A 12233-nucleotide genomic window follows, 5' to 3' on the forward strand; every position below is an offset into this window, starting at 1 on the left:
CAGTCACACGCAGACAGATACAGCACACAGCACAAGGGCAAGTCACACGCAGACAGATACAGCACACAGCACAAGGGCAAGTCACACGCAGACGGACACAGCACACAGCACAAGGGCAAGTCACACGCAGACAGATACAGCACACAGCACAAGGGCCAGTCACACGCAGACAGACACAGCACACAGCACAAGGGCAAGTCACACGCAGACAGATACAGCACACAGCACAAGGGCCAGTCACACGCAGACAGACACAGCACCAGGGCCTGTCACAGGCAGACACAACACACAGCACATCAAAGGCCATCGGCCCATATACAAGTTCAGATAAATACAGTGGGTGAGAATATACAGGTTGGGAGATACAACAAAAATTATAAAAATATAACATTCATTTAACAATCGGTGATAATCATGAGGACTTTCTAGGGTAAGGTAATTAAAAATCTGAATTTCCACTCAACATGTTATTTCGTTGTTCCATCCCATGTTTTACAAATAAAGACAGTTTTAACATTACGTCGGCATCATTCGAGGACAAAATAGAAACAAACGCTATTCTACTCATCTTAGATAAGAAACATTCTGGTATATATTTAGTACGTAGTTCTGCATAATAAGGACATTCAAAGATAAAATGTATTTCGTCTTCTATAGCAGAGTTACAGAATGGACAAATTCTTTGTATTCTTTCAAGTGATTCCGTCCATAATAAATCATAAGTTTTGACAAGCCAAGTCTGTATGATATATATACATTTCTTAGGTGACTATTTGTTAAAACTGATAGATATTTGTCTGGCTCTAATAAAGTCTTAAATGTTCTGTACAAATCATAACGTGAACTGTTTTCCAAGTTGCATTGCCACCCTTGATAGAACATATTTATTGCTATTTTACGAAAATCATTTAGAAATAAATGTTGATCAACAGATTGGTTAAGCCATATATACCTATATCCATGTGAGAATAATAGTGTCCTAATATGCGATACCCATGTAACCTTACCGATACTATCTAAATGAAAGAGCATGTTATAAGCTTTTTTCGGAAACCGATGTGCTGGCATACGGATGATATTAAACCAATATTTTAAACACTTTATTTGCGAATTAATGTAAAGTGGGTTTCTTCCACATTCTCCATATTATAGTATTTGGTGTTCCTATTCCAACGCGAAGAAACTTTAGGTGAATTCTTCCTAAACATTCATATCTTCGGTAACCCCACACTTCAGATCCATACAATAGAATTGGCTGTATTTGAGTATCAAATAATTTGAAAAATACTTTTGGAGTAATAACTCCAAGTTTATTTGTAACAGACATTATATAAAGTAAAGCTCGTTTCCCTCGCAGTGATAAGTCAGATACACATTTGTCCATATTCAGTGTTGAATTAAACATTATGCCGAGATACTTATAACCATTAACTACATTAATTTGTTGTCCATTTAAGTACCATCTTTCCTTAAAATTTAAAGGACACCCTTTTCTGAATACTATAATTTCTGTCTTATCTAAAGTTACAGATAAATTCCATTCCTTAGTATATTTATCTAATACATTCAACTGATTCTGTAGACCAATAACAGTGTCAGATAGTAAAATAACATCATCGGCAAAAAGGAGCATAAGAAGTTCAAGGATGTCAGGATACACCTGTATACCATGCTTACCGTTACTTGAGATTTCATAATATAATTCGCTAATGAAAAACGAAAATAACAGAGGACTCAATATACATCCCTGACGTAAACCAGATGGGCAATCGATAAAATCAGTAACACCATAATCACTACGTACACATGGCTTGATATTTGAATACATTGATTGTAGTATATTAAACATCTTCCCTTGTAGTCCAGCTTTTCTTAAACAACACCATAATTTATAACGATCAACTGTATCAAATGCCTTTTTAAAATCAATAAAAGCAACGTAAACCTTGTGTTTACGACGTGTTAGACATTTTTTAATTTCAGCATATAATGTAAAAATATGATCTATGGTTGAATAATTTTTTCTAAAACCAGCTTGAACTTCCGGTATCTTATCTCTCATATTCGCCCAGTTAGTAAGCCTGTTAATCAAAACAGAGGGAAATTTGTTCCCCAGAACACTCATTGATGAGATCCCCCTGTAGTTGTCAGGGTTTCTCGGATCGCCTTTTTTATGTAGAGGGACTATTTCTGAACAAGACCAACTGCTTTGAAATATTTCATTATCAAAGAGTTTGTTGAAACATTTATGGAGAAATGGCATTATATCCAATTGGGAACATTTAAACATTTCTATCAACACTTGATCGGGCCCGGCAGATTTTCCTTTTTTTAACTTATTTATTGATGATGTAATTTCATGTTCAGTTATCGTAGAATTTAGTATAAATGCATCAATATCTGTAAACTGATTAGAACTGAGTTCATTTTCATCTTCTAAGTGAGGAGAAAAAAAACATTGTCATTTGCAAAAATCTCTCTAAAATGGCAAAGCCATTCAGCTTTCTTTATATGATTCTTCTGTCTGGGTTTGTTTTGTAATGATCTTATCTGTTTCCAAAATTTAAAGCTAGATTGACTATTTATGCTTCTATGTAATCTTTCAACTGATTTCTTACGTGAAATGGATTTAAATTTTCTGCAACAAAATTTATAATGATTTCTTTGTCTACAGTACATAATTCTGTTAGCGACTGTTCTTTGTGTTCTAAAATTCCTTAGTGCCCTACGTGTTTCTCGTTTCGCTTGTCTACATTCTAGACTTAGTGGTGTTTGATTGGCAAATTGTGAATTATGTCGTATTGTCTTTTTCATGCAGCTAGCAGAGTCTAATACAATGTCGACAAAGTGGCTAATTGCGTTTTCAATAGCATTATCAATTTCTTTAAGGACCATTTCTTTGTTTTCAGTAATATTATATCTCAGGTTATCAAGACACAAACTGGAGTAATAATCATTCCATACAATATTCTCTGATGCTTGTGGATCCATACATGAATCATTGTTGCACCTATTACCCATATTTGCAATTTACACATCAATTCTAATGGAAAATGATCAGAATCAGATCGATCACCGACAGTGAACATATTGATAAACTGAAAAAAATCTGGTGAACTTACAAAATAATCGTTCACACAAGAGCCATGTTGGCTACAATAAGTAAATTCCCCATTAGTATCACCATATACACGTCCATTTACGATGTAAAGTTTAAAAACATAGCATAAATCCAACAACATTTGACCAAATCTATTTGCAACTGTATCCTGTGAAGTACGATCCTCAACAGGGTCATCCTCCTCCTCAGGGAAAGGGGCGGTATGATTGAAGCTATCATCATTATTGCTAATATCAGGGTTATTTCTCTCACCTGTTCATATCTCCACAGATTAAATTATATGAATGTGAAAACATTTCATCATTATCTATTAAGAATTCTTCTACTTTTACAATGTTACCATTGGTGTTTACATGATTATAATAAGGAGACCCCAATGTAGGGATATAGGTACATAACAAATTCACATTTTTGTCAATTCTAAATAAGTCTTTAGATAACGAGAGACCAATTATGTTGTCTCTTTCTGCTTGTATAACAGTCAGTCACACACAGACAGAAACAGCACACAGCAAAAAGGCCAGTCACATGCAGACAGATACAGCACACAACACAAGGGCCAGTCACACGCAGACAGACACAGCACACAATACAAGGGCCAGTCACACACAGACAGACACAGCACACAACACTAGAGCCACTCACACGCAGACAGACACAGCATACAACACTACGGCCAGTCACATGCAGACAGACACATCACACAACACAAGGGCCAGTCACACGCAGACAGATACAGCACACAACACAAGGGCCAGTCACACGCAGACAGACACAGCACACAGTACAAGGGCAAGTCACACGCAGACAGACACAACACACAGTACAAGGGCCAGTCACACACAGACAGACACAGCACACAACACAAGGGCCAGTCACACGCAGACAGACACAGCACACAACACAAGGGCCAGTCAAACACAGACGGACACAGCACACAACACAAGTGCCAGTCAAACACAGACGGACACAGCAAACAACACAAGGGCCAGTCACACGCAGACAGATACAGCACACAACACAAGGGCCAGTGAAACACAGACAGACACAGCACACAGTACAAGGGCCAGTCACACACAGACAGACACAGCACACAACACTAGGGCGAGTTACATGCAGACAGACACAGCACACAACACAAGGGCCAGTCAAACACAGACAGACACAGCACACAGTACAAGGGCCAGTCAAACACAGACAGACACAGCACACAACACAAGGGCCAGTCACACGCAGACAGACACAGCACACAACACAAGGGCCAGTCACACACAGACAGACACAACACACAGCACAAGGGCCAGTCACACGCAGACAGACACAGCACACAGTACAAGGGCCAGTCACACGCAGACAGATACAGCACACAGCACTAGGGCAAGTCACACACAGACAGACACAGCACACAGCACAAGGGCCAGTCACACGCAGACACACACAGCACACAGTACAAGGGCCAGTCACACGCAGACAGATACAGCACACAGCACTAGCGCAAGTCACACACAGACAGACACAACACACAACACTAGGGCAAGTCACACGCAGACAGACACAGCACACAGTACAAGGGCCAGTCACACGCAGACAGATACAGCACAAGGGCAAGTCACACACAGACAGACACAGCACAAGGGCCAGTCACACACAGACAGACACAGCACACAGCAAAAAGGCCAGTCACACACAGACAGACACAGCACTAAGCACGAGGGCCAGTCACAAGCAGACACACACAGCACGCAGCACTACGGCCAGTGACAAGCAGACAGACACAGCACTACGGCCGGTCACACGCAGACAGACACAGCACATATCACTAGGGCCAGCAACGTCACTTGAGCTAAACTTACAGTCGTGGCGTTTACTGTATTCTGCTAAAATGACTGTCGCCGTGTTTATTGAATTCACTTTTGCTTAACCGAGAGTCGTCCAGTTTACTTTATTGGGCTAAGCTAAGGGGCGTAGTGTTTATTTTGTTCACTTGAGCTAAACTCAGTCGATGTGTCTCCTTATTCACTTGAGCGGAATTTATAGTCTCTATGTTTACGTATTCACTTGAACTGAACTCACAATCTCTGTGTCTACTGAATTCACTGTTAGTCTCTGAATTGCCGTTAAAAGTGACACACATAAGACAGAGAATTTCTTGACGTAAACGTCTTTATTTGAGGAACACGTTTCAGGGTATGTTGGTAAGTTGGACATCCATAAACAATTTTTTCCTCTCTCTTATGTATTCACATGAGCTAAACTGACAGAGGCCATGTTTACTAATTCACTTGAGCTATACCTACAGCCACTGTGTATTATATATTAACTTTAGCTAAACTGACAGATGTCGTGTTTACTTATGCACTTGAGCTAAACTTACAGTCACTGTTTTCACTATAGTACCTTTAGCTGAACGTTTTATTGTATTGACTTGAGCTAAGCTTACAGTAGCCAGGGTCGACCACACCCAACTCATTTTATGACCGCATCACGGGAGCATCTGTTCCAGGGCGGTGCTGCGTCCATGTCCCCAGCTGGGAGACTCGGAGTCACATCACCCACAGTCGGGTAGTGTGGGGAAACAGTTTCTCGTTACTTATCACCTCGAACAGTGTCTGCTTGCTAACAATGTCCTTCTCGAACACTAATTCCTGATGTACTCTGACTTTGACGGTGATCCCAGATATACTCCGACTTGGACGGCGATTCTTGATATACTGCGACTTGGACGGCGATTCTTGATATACTGCGACTTGGACTGTGATTCTTGATATACTGCGGCTTGGACTGTGATTCTTGATATACTGCGACTTGGACTGCGATTCTTGATATACTGCGGCTTGGACTGCGATTCTTGATATACTCCGACTTGGACTGTGATTCTTGATATTCTGCGGCTTGGACTGTGATATCTGATATACTGCGACTTGGACTGTGATTCTTGATATACTGCGGCTTGGACTGTGATTCTTGATATACTGCGACTTGGACTGTGATTCTTGATATACTGCGGCTTGGACTGTGATTCTTGATATACTGCGACTTGGACTGCGATTCTTGATATACTGAGTCTAGGACTATCGTTCTTCTGCGAACATTGTGTCCATATACTGAGTCATATTAAAAACTTCACATTGTTAAAAGTAATCCCATATATGATATACAACCGACAAATGTATCATAGAAGGTAATTTTTAATCATTAATGTCCAAAGAAGGATTTTGATTAACGGTGGTAACTATAATTTGTTCCAAGCACCTACGGTATTCGGTAATAACATCAACAGTTTAAATCATAAGTCCGTAGCACAAGAATCTGATGGCACACAAGTTCAGTAGCGTGTATGGCCACCATGTGCGTTGACAACTGCCACACAACGCCTCCGCATGGACCTTGTGAACACTTGATTGGGAAGTGGTGCCAAGGTCTTGCAAATTATGTGGTTGGTTCTGGAGAGTGTGCAGACTTCTGCCAAGAGCATCACAGACGTGTTCGATGGGATTGAGGTCGGGAGATCTTGACGGCCAGTCCATGACGTTGACTCCCGCATTCTGAAGGAAATTCCTTGTCAAAATTGCTGTGTGGGGTCTGGCATTGTCGTGTTGGAAGATCAAACCGGGTCCATGTGCTGCCATAAAAGGCAGAAGTTCTGGTGCCAGTACCTGGTCGCGGTAAGCAGCAGCGTTGAGGTTGCCTCGAAATCTGTCAACTTCCTGTACACAACACTGGGCGTAACGTTCATGACTGCGCCTCCACACCCTCGCCCTACCATCAGCAAATCGAAGATTAAATCGGGATTCATCACTGAAGATGACTTGATTCCAATTCCTCTGAGTCAATCGTAAGTGTCGCTGTGCCCACAATTGACGTTGACGTCTGTGTAATTGAGTCAGAATCGGCCCGCAGTATGGCCGTCGTGCTTGAAGGTGAGCAGTTCAGAGACGGTTTCGAACAGTTTGCGCACTCAGTCTACCCCTAAACAGTTCATTTCTGGTTGATGTAGCCGTCAAAAATCGGTTACGGAGGTGACGTAAGACAATCTGACGATCCTCTGCATGTGACGTCACACGTGGTCGACCTGGCCGAGGGCGATCAGCGGTGGTACCCGTTTGCTGTAGACGCGTCTGTAAATCATAAACAGTCCGTCGACTACAACCTATCGTCCTTGCGACTTCAGCTACGGACGTTCCCGTCTGCAACATGCCGATGGCACGTTCACGTCGCACATTTGAAAGGCGTGGCATGACAAATGGCCGTAAAGACCTTTGTTTTTCTTTTTTTGTTAATGACTGCTAACAAGTATGGCTGAAAACACATGCGGTATTATGGCCACGTGACCAGTTGCACGTGAAAAAACACTTTTGTCACAAACGTGCTGTGCACATGATTTTGATCGATTCACCTGCACAAAAACGGATGTTATCTGAAGACAATACGTGGCCATTACTGTTTAAATACACAATAAAGGCCCACAATGATAACTGGTCAAAATGTTAAAATTTTAGAATTGTGAAGTTTTTAATTTGGTTCAGTATATTATTTAGTATAAATACTATCTTTCCTCATAAATCCTTTAATACAGCATGGCTACATCATAGGTTATATACTCGCAAAGAAAACGCAAAGCTATATTTGTGTAAGGTAGAAAAACACATTTATACGAGGAACCGTACAAGGTATTCAGCCAAAATGTTGTGGAGAGAACATTTGGTGATTGTAGCCATCTCAGTTATCGGTACATAGGAAAAGTCCAAGGTGAAGGTCAGATACCATCAATAACGCGTATGTCCCGCGTTAGAATCGATAGCAGCCTGACATCTTCTGCCCATGGAAGAAACGAGCATGCGAATCCCATCCTGGGGAATGGTAGCCCACTTGGCCTGCAACGCAAAAGGGGTTGTGGTTGACGTTGGCTTAGCTGTCTATCCAATTCATCGCACAGGTGCTCTTTAGGGTTCAAATCCAGGGATCTGGTGGGCCAGAGCTCCTGCGATCTGTGTTGTATGCGGTTGAGGGTTGTCCGGCTGGAATACACCGTTGCCGTTGGCTGCAAATGGGAGGACGTGTGGTAGGATAATGTCGTTGATGTTTCGTTGAGCCGCAAGACTGCCCTGGATATGGACCAAACCTAAGATACCCGCCCACATCAAAACGCTACCCCCACCAAGCCTGTCCACTTCCTGTACGCAGTCTCCGGCGTAACGTTCTCCCCGACGTCTGTAGACCCGTGCTCTTCCACCCCCCCCCCCCCCCCCCCCCCCCCGACGGAGGAGAATCTTGATTCGACGCTGAACCAGACATCTCTCAATCGCAATTTGAGGCCATACCCTGTGTTGACGACACCAATGCAGATGTTGGTAACGATGTTGTCGACTCAATATGACGTGTCGAACAGGACGTCTTGCTTGTAGACCTGCTGCTCTTAAACGGTTTTACATGGTCTGGTCGGAGATTCTGCGTAGTCCGGGTATTTGGGATGCGGTTGTGGTGGCTGTAGTCGTCCTTTCACGTAGGTGCCGCAGTCGGATGTAGCGTTCTTTGGCGAGGATAGTTAATCTTGGTCGTCCTGACCTAGGCCGATCACGTGTTGACCCATGCTGTTGAAACCGATCCCATAGCCGAGCCTTGTTATGGTGCTGGGCGCTACATTGAAAACTACAGCTGATTGGGATTCCCCCGATGCAAACGGCCTATGACGTTGTAACTTTGCAGTTCTGTTAATCTTTACATGTTGTTGAATTGTCACTGTTCGATTGACGTAGATGCCAGGCAATCAAAAACCCTGCACTTTAATACCGTTCATGGTGCTGCTGCGCGTGCAGTACGTGCAGCGCCATGACCCTGTTGATGTGTTGATGCACTGGGTGCGTTTTTCCGAATCGTTCGTGTTTCCCGAATAATGGTTTGCATGTCCTTTTTGTGATTATTTTGATCCGGGAATTTTTTCACTGACACTATAACACATTAAACCTCTTCATGTTGCACATATTGGTCCTCTAATTTTGCTTTATGGCCCAAAATATCCGTTTTGCGTTTCATTTTTTTAAGAGTATATTTATTTTGATACTGTTGTGGGTTACTTTCACAGGAACATGGTTCTTTCATAACCACAATTAATTGGGATGAAAACAACAACGCGATAACCACAAAGACATATTACCGTATTTACCGAATAAGGCTGAATAATTACTAAATACTCGATATTCGAATCATTCACAAAAAAGGCTATTGTGACTGACTGTCCTGGGACATTGTTATCAAGTACTGACTTTCCTATGACATTGTTACCAAGTACTGACCGTCCCATGATAGTGTTACCAAGTACTGACCGTCCTATGATATTGTTTTCAAGTACTGACCATCCTATGACATTGTTACCAAGTACTGACCGTCCTATGATATTGTTACCAAGTACTGAACGTCCTATGATATTGTTATCAAGTACTGACTGTCCTATAATATTGCTATCAAGTACCGACCGTCCTATGATATTGTTACCAAGTGCTGACCTTTAAATGATATTGTTATCAAGTACTGACTGTCCTTTGATATTCTTACCAAGTACTGACCGTTCTATGACATTGTTATCAAGTACTGACCGTCCTATGGCAGTGTTGCCAAGTACTGACCGTCCTGGGACATTGTAACCAAGTACCGGCCGTCCTATGATATTGTTATCAAGTATTGACTGTCCTATGATATTGTTATCAAGTCCTGACCGTCCTATGACATTGTTACCAAGTACTGACCGTCCTATGATATCGTTATCAAGTACTGACTATCCTATACTATTGTTACCAAGTACTGACCGTCCTATGATATTGTTACCAAGTACTGACTATCCTATAATATTGTTATCAAGTACTTACCGTCCTATGATATTGTTACCAAGTACTGACCGTTCTATGATATTGTTATCAAGTACTGACCGTCCTATGACATTGTCACCAAGTACTGACCGTTCTATGATATTGTTACCAAGTACTGATCTTTCTATGACATTGTTATCAAGTACTGACTGTCCTATGATATTGTCACCAAGCACTGACCGTTCTATGATATTGTTACCAAGTACTGATCTTTCTATAACATTGTTATCAAGTACTGACCGTCCTATGACAGTGTTGCCAAGTACTGACTGTCCTAAGCCATTGAACACCAGAAATCGTTGTCCAGAACGACTTATTCCAGACTGCATTGTACGTCGGACATTGTAGGCCTGGCAGGTTGTACATTGTAGGTCTTGCACGTCGGACATTGTAGGTCTGGCAGGTTGTACATTGTAGGTCTGGCACGTCGGACATTGTAGGTCTGGCAGGTTGTACATTGTAGGTCTGGCACGTCGGACATTGTAGGTCAGGCAGGTTGTACATTGTAGGTCTGGCACGTCGGACATTGTAGGCCTGGCAGGTTGTACATTGTAGGTCTGGCAGGTTGTACATTGTAGGTCTGGCAGGTTGTACATTGTAGGTCTGGCACGTCGGACATTGTAGGCCTGGCAGGTTGTACATTGTAGGTCTTGCAGGTTGTACATTGTAGGTCTTGCAGGTTGTACATTGTAGGTCTGGCAGGTTGTACATTGTAGGTCTTGCAGGTTGTACATTGTAGGTCTGGCAGGTTGTACATTATAGGTCTGGCACGTCGGACATTGTAGGCCTGGCAGGTTGTACATTGTAGGTCTGGCACGTCGGACATTGTAGGCCTGGCAGGTTGTACATTGTAGGTCTTGCACGTCGGACATTGTAGGTCTGGCACGTAAGACATTGTAGGCCTGGCAGGTTGTACATTGTAGGTCTGGCAGGTTGTACATTGTAGGCCTGGCAGGTTGTACATTGTAGGTCTGGCAGGTTGTACATTGTAGGTCTTGTACGTCGGACATTGTAGGTCTGGCAAGTCGGACATTGTAGGTCTGGCATTGTAGGTCTGGCAAGTCGGACACTGTAGGTCTGGCAAGTCGGACATTGTAGGTCTGGCAAGTCGGACATTGTATGTCAGGCAGGTCGGACATTGTAGGCCTGGCAGGTTGTACATTGTAGGTCTTGCACGTCGGACATTGTAGGTCTGGCAGGTTGTACATTGTAGATCTGGCAGGTCGGACATTGTAGGCCTGGCAGGTTGTACATTGTAGGCCTGGCAGGTTGTACATTGTAGGTCTGGCACGTCGGACATTGTAGGCCTGGCAGGTTGTACATTGTAGGTCTGGCAGGTTGTACATTGTAGGTCTGGCACGTCGGACATTGTAGGCCTGGCAGGTTGTACATTGTAGGTCTAGCAAGTCGGACATTGTAGGTCTGGCAGGTTGTACATTGTAGGTCTGGCAGGTAGTACATTGTAGGTCTGGCAGGTTGTACATTGTAGGTCTGGCAGGTTGTACATTGTAGGTCTGGCAGGTTGTACATTGTAGGCCTGGCAGGTTGTACATTGTAGGCCTGGCAGGTTGTACATTGTAGGTCTGGCAGGTTGTACATTGTAGGTTGTGGCAGGTTGTACATTGTAGGCCTGGCACGTCGGACATTGTAGGCCTGGCAGGTTGTACATTGTAGGTCTTGCACGTCGGACATTGTAGGTCAGGCAGGTTGTACATTGTAGGTCTGGCAAGTCGAACATTGTAGGTCTGGCACGTCGGACATTGTAGGTCTGGCACGTCGGACATTGTAGGTCTGGCATTGTAGGTCTGGCAAGTCGGACACTGTAGGTCTGGCAAGTCGGACATTGTAGGTCTGGCAAGTCGGACACTGTAGGTCTGGCAAGTCGGACATTGTAGGTCTGGCAAGTCGGACATTGTAGGTCTGGCAAGTCGGACATTGTAGGTCTGGCAAGTCGGACACTCTCGTTGAGGGAGAAGCTGCATTCTGCCATTGTGAAATTTGTGTACGACCACGAAAACATTAAACAGCTGCCGATTGGTGATCAATTTATTACAAAGTTATTGGTAACATGCAGTTCTCATCATCTTCAGATAGAAACCGGTCTCCTGTTCATGAAGCAATTGAATTCTGATGATCGCAGTTTTACTTCTTATTAATTAACAAAAACATAGCTAATTTAATGTTGATCATATGTTTTACTGTTCATTTAAGCAGAACGTGTTTAACTATATTCACTGCGTTCTTTTTTA

Source organism: Haliotis rufescens, unplaced genomic scaffold (assembly GCF_023055435.1).
Source record: "Haliotis rufescens isolate VD_foot unplaced genomic scaffold, xgHalRufe1.0.p SCAF_14, whole genome shotgun sequence".
Lineage (NCBI taxonomy): Eukaryota > Metazoa > Mollusca > Gastropoda > Lepetellida > Haliotidae > Haliotis > Haliotis rufescens.